This window comes from Crocodylus porosus, unplaced genomic scaffold, assembly GCF_001723895.1.
Source record: "Crocodylus porosus isolate Cpor-Errol unplaced genomic scaffold, CroPor_comp1, whole genome shotgun sequence".
NCBI classification, from domain to species: domain Eukaryota; kingdom Metazoa; phylum Chordata; order Crocodylia; family Crocodylidae; genus Crocodylus; species Crocodylus porosus.
In genome coordinates, this window is record NW_017728886.1 from 201,189,957 (window position 1) to 201,197,655 (window position 7,699).

A 7,699-nucleotide genomic window follows, 5' to 3' on the forward strand; every position below is an offset into this window, starting at 1 on the left:
GTGCCATGGGGGGCGGGGTGGAGGTTGGGAGTGAGGGGCCATGTGGAGGAAATGGGGTTATACTGAGGAAATGAGGCCTGATGATTGTGAAACCCAAGCTAAGCTGGGTCTACTCACAAAAGTTAAAATACAATTACATAGCGCAAGAGGATGCCAGTTTGTGGCTAGGCCACCTGAGAAGAAATAATAAGGTATCAGTTCCAGCTTATCTTACCATATTCATGATGCTTTTAAGCAGGCTGCTGGTTGTCTGGTATATAGCTGTGTAAAATCTATATCCTCAACTAATTAGTATGGTAAATATTCCTTTTGCAATTAACTTGTATTTACGTGCAGAAAGAGTCATTCTCCATATGTGATAGATGTCTCCTCCTGATTTGCTGTTGTTTTGCTGCTTCCTCCTAACTTACTTCTGTTTTGCCTTAGTGGTTCCCTTGATCTTCCAAGAACGACTCAAGAATCTTATTTTTCCTGGTTTTTAATCGGTATCCTTGATACGTTCCAAATTTAGTAGAAATGGATAACCTCTTATCACTGAGAAAGGTAATTTGTTCAGACTGGGACTTTTTGATAACCAATAATAAGCAGCTTTATTAATAGGATTTTCCTATCAATTACTGCTTGGGACTCTCTCTTGATTTACACAAGTACAAGAATTCTTTGAAGATACTCAGCTAATGGGTATACAAAAGGAATGAAACAGCTAACAGGGCATGCTTCAAGAGTGAGAAATTTCTCTGAAATAAACTACTACCGTGTCCAGCTGTTCTTGAATGTGAGCAGATCCGCACCTGGAGAAGCTGATCAAAAACAGACCACCTTTCTTTGGCTTGTATTGGTGAGAAATTATCACTTTACAGCTAGGTACTGAACTTTGCTATGTTTTGGGCTCATTTAACCTCAAATACTAGTATTAATAAAGCCTTTCTGTCATTTATCAAATGAGGTGTCATGTCAATCCTTTAATGCTAGTCCAGAATCCCATTTTATTACTTAACAGGCCATAAATGGGGTTATGCTGAGGAAAAGTTTGGGAAGCACTGGCCTAGCCTTTTTCTCCCAGAACAGATTAAAAACTTGAACTTCTACATCCTAGAAAGTTCTGAGACAACATTTCATTTTGTACCAAGTCAGAAAAGAGTCAATAATCTGTCACAATATCTCTGAAGAGCTTTCCTATTTACAACAGATTCAGTATTGAGCAAAGAGTTGAATGATTTTTTTAAAAATTCTCTAGCATGTATTACAATTATCCAACACTGGATGAAAAATTCTGGCCCTACCAAGTTTTTCTTTTAACTCTAAAAAGGAAAAAAAGTTTCACTAATTGAGTAAAGTGATAAGAGACTAAATGTGTATGCATATCAAGAAAAGAAACTGAACAGCTTCTACGTATGCTGCTTATGATGCATCCTTGACATCAAGTGGCAAGACAGAATCACCAACACATAGGTCATCACCAAAGCCAGCCATTACTGCACTACTCAAATAGCGGTGCCTACTCTGGCTTGACCATTTCCTCAGGACAGAAGATGGGCACGTCCCAAAGGATAACATTACGATACAGTTACTCAAATTACAACAGAAACATGACGGAAGAAAACAGCCTGTCAATACAGTAGCCCCTAATACCATGCATACCTATGACAACTCGGGCAGGACCTGCACGTCTAACATCAGTTTCTACAGCCACAAGACAAAATGCATCACCAGCCAGTAGAGTAGCTGCAGTACCCACCATCACTCACTGATGAATGCATGCCATTCGGGTTGTTTAGGCACCTCTGGAGTTCCAACCCAGTAGTGGGAAAGTAGCATGGAATGAATAGAAAGAAAGAGTCTTCTAACACCAGACCCTCACTCAGTTTCAGCAATGATCAGTTCACATCTACAACAACTTGAAAAGGCAATCAACTTTTAATGTTCTGGTGGAGAGCTGGCAACCAGCCTCACAAAAAGAACTGTAGAAAAAAAATTTAAATACTTTTTCAAAGTTATCAGAACTTGTGTGAAGTTCATGAAAAAAGCATTCATTCTATTTCTGATCATTCCATTTTCGTCTGAATTTAAATGAATGACAGTTTAGATTGATTCTCATCTTACTCAAATCAATTTGAATATGCCTACATTTTTAAATCCAGGCCAATACAAGTTCAATAAGGACAAGTGCAAAGTCCTGCACTTAGAACAGAATAATTCCATGAACAGATACAGGCTGGGGACTGGCCAGTTAAGCCACAGTTCTGCTGAAAAGGACCTAGGGGTTACAATGGACAAATAAGTTGAATATAAGCCAACAGTGTTCCCTTGTTGTGGAGAAGGCTAATGGTATACTGGACTGCATTAGTAGAAGCATTGCCAGCAAATCAAATCGAGGGGAAGTGACTATTCCCCTCTATTTGGCACTGATGATGCCACTTCTGAAGTATTGTGTCCAATTTTGGGACCCCACTACAGAAGGGATGTGGACATATTGGAGAGACTCTAGTGAAGAGCAGTGAAAATAATTAGGTGGCTTGGGTATATGACTTATAAGGAGAGACTGAGGGAACTGGGCTTATTTAGTTTGGAGAAGAGAAGACCAGGCAAGGATTTAATAACAACCTTCAAATACCTGAACGGGGGTTAACAAAGAGGATGGAGCTAAACTGTTCTCTGTGGTGGCAGATGACAGAACAAGGACTTATGGTCTCAAGTTACAGCAAGAGAAGTTTAGGTTGGATATTAGGAAAAACTCTCTCATGAGGAGGATAGTAAAGCACTGGAACAGGTTATAGCAAGCCAGTAGCAGGCACTCCTGCATTGAGCCACCCACCTTACTGTGCCTGACCACCTTCCAGGCTCTGAGTGCCTCCCTAGGGGCACCTCACATCCCGCCAACCCCCTTCCTGGAGCACACCTGCAAGCCTGGGGGTAACACTGCCACCATCCAGAGTCTGGACTGATCTTGGACCTGTGCCCTCTGAGAAACACAGGCCTAGTAGTCCTTGAGGGTGCTTCCCTCAATATGAAGCACAAATGGTGGTCTCTCTTAGTCAGCAGAATCAAGGGGACCCCAAGGTATAATCTAGGCCCCTCTCCCAATAAGTCTCCCATGCCAGGTACAAAGGAGAACTTTATTGGTTACAAGGAGTAGGTTTGCAATAGGATACAGGGTAGAGCAATATCAGACATACCTGAGAGCAAACAGTGGCATGGTGGCCTTTGAACATGCATCTGAGTTACTGCAAGCTATACATCTAGTTGGAGCTCAGGTAGCTTACTCACAAGTATCATCCAGATGCAGGTGGAGATTCCCTCTGGAGGAAGGCAGTTCATTGATCATGAGTTGAGAGACAGAGTTTCAGATGGTTCAGCTTCTCTGAGAGTTTTCATCATGGCTACTGCCCCTCCTCCTGGACAGTCCTTCACTAATATAGCCCTTATATTATATAAACCTCATTTATCTTATCCACCTTATAGACTTCATTTACCTTATCCAGTGAAGGTCAGCAACTGTTGACTGCCAACCAACCAATTTGAAATGCATCACTAGTTGCTGGGTAGACTGGCAGGGTCTTTAGCCCCCTCCCAGTCATGTTGGCATTATTTAGAACAATAGGGAGCATAAGGCCTGACCCAGGTACGCCAGTCATGTAGCAGGTTTCCTCCACCCCTCAGGAATGTATCCAGCTCATGTTACAACACAGGGTTACCTGAAGCAGATGGGACCAGAGGAGTCTGCTCTCTGCAGTGATCATGATAACCAAATTGTCAGGTAGCAGAGTCTGAGGACAGACAGACATGGTCTTCTGCCACAGGATACTGAGAGAAGTTGTTGTAGCTGGGATAGCTTTAGAGAAGCTTTCAAATGTAAGACGTTCTTAATCAGGTCTGAGCAGTAAAAAACAGTGCTGCTGAGACCCAGTGAAGAATGTTTTGCATTCAAAAGCTTGTTTAACTCTATCCCAGGTATGCAGTTGGTCCAATAAAAGATATCAGCCCAAGAAATCCTTGCCTCTCCCATAATCCCTGGATCATCATGGCTAACACTCTAAGACTGTTGTTCCCATATAATTAAACTTAGTTATTATGATATTCAGAACATTCCAAGAAAAATTGGGGTTTATCTTACAAAAAAGGCAATCAAATAAGTGTGTGGAATCAAGATAAGCATGACCAGTCTCTAAATATTCCTTATGTCATCTCTGTCCATTATATTTTGTACAAGAACTGTGAAAACTCTGTACCATTATTAGTCCATTCAAATGGTCAGAAATGCTCTAAGTTTAACTGTTCCAACTACTGCTAGTTACTTAAAGAAATGATTTTGTTAGAACTGTGGCAGGTGGGGGGAGGAGGGGTGAATAGCTAGCCATTATATCATAGAGGATATGGATCTAAAAATAAATAACTACTCAGAAATAACTTTTGGTAACTTTTTCCTGGCAGTATCGCCAAATCTTTTTCAATATGCAATATAATTTTATGCATAGCAGACTTCTTTTTAAGTTTCTTCTCAAATGTTTTGGCCTTGCAAACAATGTGAAGCACATACCACAGTATCATTGTGGAACAGCCTCATTCTCCACACTGAATAACACCTTCTCACCCACAGTCCCATAACAGTCTCACATACTATCATCATCAGCAATCCTTTGCAATCAAGCATGATTGTCTTCCATGATTGCTTTATCTGCAGGGACAAAGATGGCAGACAAGGCTGACCAATGGGATCCATGCAAGGTGGATGGTTCTGGATTCCTGATTTGGTCCGCAACATGCTGTTTCTGGTGCTCCTGGTTTTCATCTCCTGTTGTTGTTGTTGTTGTAAGGTTTCAATGTACAGTGATCCTGGCAGCATACTCTTCCTCCATTTGGGGTGGTCTTGGGTAATACCCTTCCATGAGTTGATGTCAATGTTGCATTTTTAAGTTGGCCTTGAGGACATCCTTGAAGCACTTTATCTGTCCTACATTTGAGCTTACACTTTGGCTGAGCTGGGAAAATAAAATTTGCTTCAGGAATTGGAGCTGGATGACATGGCCAGCCCAGCAAAGTTGATCGTCAGATGATCATCACACCTCAGTGCTCATGCTGTCTGCTTGAGAGAAGATGCCAATGTTGGCATGTTTGTCTACCCACAGGATTTGAAGGATCCTTCTGCAGCAGTACTGATGGTACTCCTCCAGTGCATCCAGGTGCCTTCTATACATTGTCCATATCTCAGATCTGCACAATAAGGTGGGGATCACAACTGTTTGATAAACCATGAGCTTGATTTTGTGTCTAAAGTTGCGATCTTTGAACATCAATTTTCTCATGCTTCCAAAGGTTGCACGTGCACTTTAAAGTGATGTTGGATTTCTTCGTCAATGTCAGTCTTCTGTGAAAAGAGAGTTCCCTAGAGTCTCACCATAAATCTGAATTACCAGAACTGCTCATTAAGAGCTTATTGATGGAAGACCTTAGTCTTCTGAATGTTGTCAGTCCCATTTTCTTGTTTGCCTCGGTAAAGACATTGACAATTGCCTGAAGGTCTGCTTTTGAGTGAGCACACACTACAGCGTCATCAGCATACTTCATCTCCAAGATTGAGGTCAGGGTGGTCTTGACCCAAAGTCAGCTAAGATTAATGACAAACACCAAGCAAAAGAAACTGAATTGCTAAGAAGTCAAGGCAGAAGTCCAAAGGAGGACCTGTGATATGAAGAACTGTTGGTTAGAAGACAAGGTGATTTGACATCTCACTGAAAACCACAATATGCATGGTTTTTTCAGTGCCAAAGCCATCTACAGTATGAGCACTCAGAGACTAACCCTTTTGAGACCTAAGGATGGAGGAGACCTGATCAAGGAAATGGGAGCCATCAACACTCATTGGAAAGAGAATTTTGAAGACCTTCTCAATTGAGACTCTTTTGTTGAGGAAACTGTTCTCAATTCCGTCATGCAATATCCAGTCAGAGATCCAGTTTGAATTCCTCCAACCCTTGACACAGTGAGGTAAGTTATCAAGCAAATGAAGAATGACAATGCATTTGGAGCTGATGGAATCACAACTGATATCTGCAAGCAGGGGGAGGAGCTTATATCACAGCTCCATGCCATCATTTTAAGGATTTGAGATGAGGAAATCCCAGATGCCATTATCTTCACTGGTTTCCAGCTGCAGGAAAAATGCTGGGAACATCATAAACCTCTCTACATGGCCTTTTTTGACCTCACAAAAACTCTGTCAACCAAGAAGTGCTGTGGAGATTCCTTCTGAAGTATAGATGCTCTCCAAAATCTGTCACCATTCTTTGCCTACTCCAAGAGTGGACATGTCTACATGTGCATTTGATCTGGGATCAGTTTATTTGTGATTAAACAACTTGCAAGTAAAAGCTCCCGAGCAGGCATTTGTGGAAGCAGATTTGTTGCTAATGGCACCAAACTGCTCCCACTTACTGGGGCCCTGCAACGGGCCCTTGCTGCCAACCTGCTGCCACCAAGGGGAGCTCTAGGCTCCTCCTGGGTGTTAGCCCAGGGGTTGGCAGGGAGCGGCAGGCCAAAAGACAGCTTTCTTCTGGACGGGGCTGGGATACTGAATCCTGCCCATGTGGGGGCTGCCTGCTGCCGGGACAGGGATAATGGCAGGCAGCACGGAGGTCCTGGCCCTGGCTCCTAAGTCAGGGGCAGGGGACTTGGAAAGATATGCAGGGGAGGGGCAGACCCCAGATCCCTGCCCATCTGCCACTGGGGTAGCTAGTACAGTGCTAACTACCCCACCAGCAGATCGGGGCAGGGGGCAGGCACCTACCACACCCCTGCAGTGCTTTCTAAGCCCCTGCAGGATCTGACCAATACTTCTGAATCCTAGCTTAATAGAATTCAACTTTGTATCTGCCCAAAGTAGATTACTGTCTACTATCCATTGGTTCCAGATTTCTGCTATCACACAAGGAATCATAGCCCATCTCAATAGCATCTGCATCCCTTAAAACGTACCTGTGAAAAAGGGAAGAAACAGAATCCCCTTATTACAGAGAAGTTACCATGTTCAGAGAAGGCAGAGTACATAAGACCAAGATCTTTCAGTGGGAGATAGATAAGCGCAGAAACAAGTACCTTCAGTAAGTCAGTAAAATCATACAAAAATTGCCAGGTGCTGATACATTTCCTCAAATCCAACAGGTAAGGTGATTTAATTAAAAAACCAAGTCGTCACAAAATTCTGATGATCAGTTATCCTCTTTTTAACAAGTGAAGAACTACATAGACTTTTCATAATAGGGCATGGCAATGTATTACATAGTGCAGAGAGCAACACCTGTATTTAAATACAAATACATATATACAGTACACTAATGGAATCTGAACAAGAATACACCTTTTAAAAAAAATTAAGTTTTTATTCCTTTTTAGAATATTTCCTTACATGACTATATGAAGAAGTTTTTGTGTGAGCATCAGTAAATTTAAAAAAAGGCATTACCGTAACACCCAGTTGTTATTTCTTCTTTCAGAGGGGGCATCCAGATTACTTTCCAAATATTTTCACTGTATTCTATGTTTCCCTGTCATGCCATATGATTGAAATTTTAATAAATATAGTCAAGCAATTAATAATGACTATACATGCCTTAAGAGCAAAAAGACTTACACTATAATTCTCTTAACCACAAGGTTAAAATCATAGATTTCATAGACATCAGGGCTGGAAGGGACCTCGGGA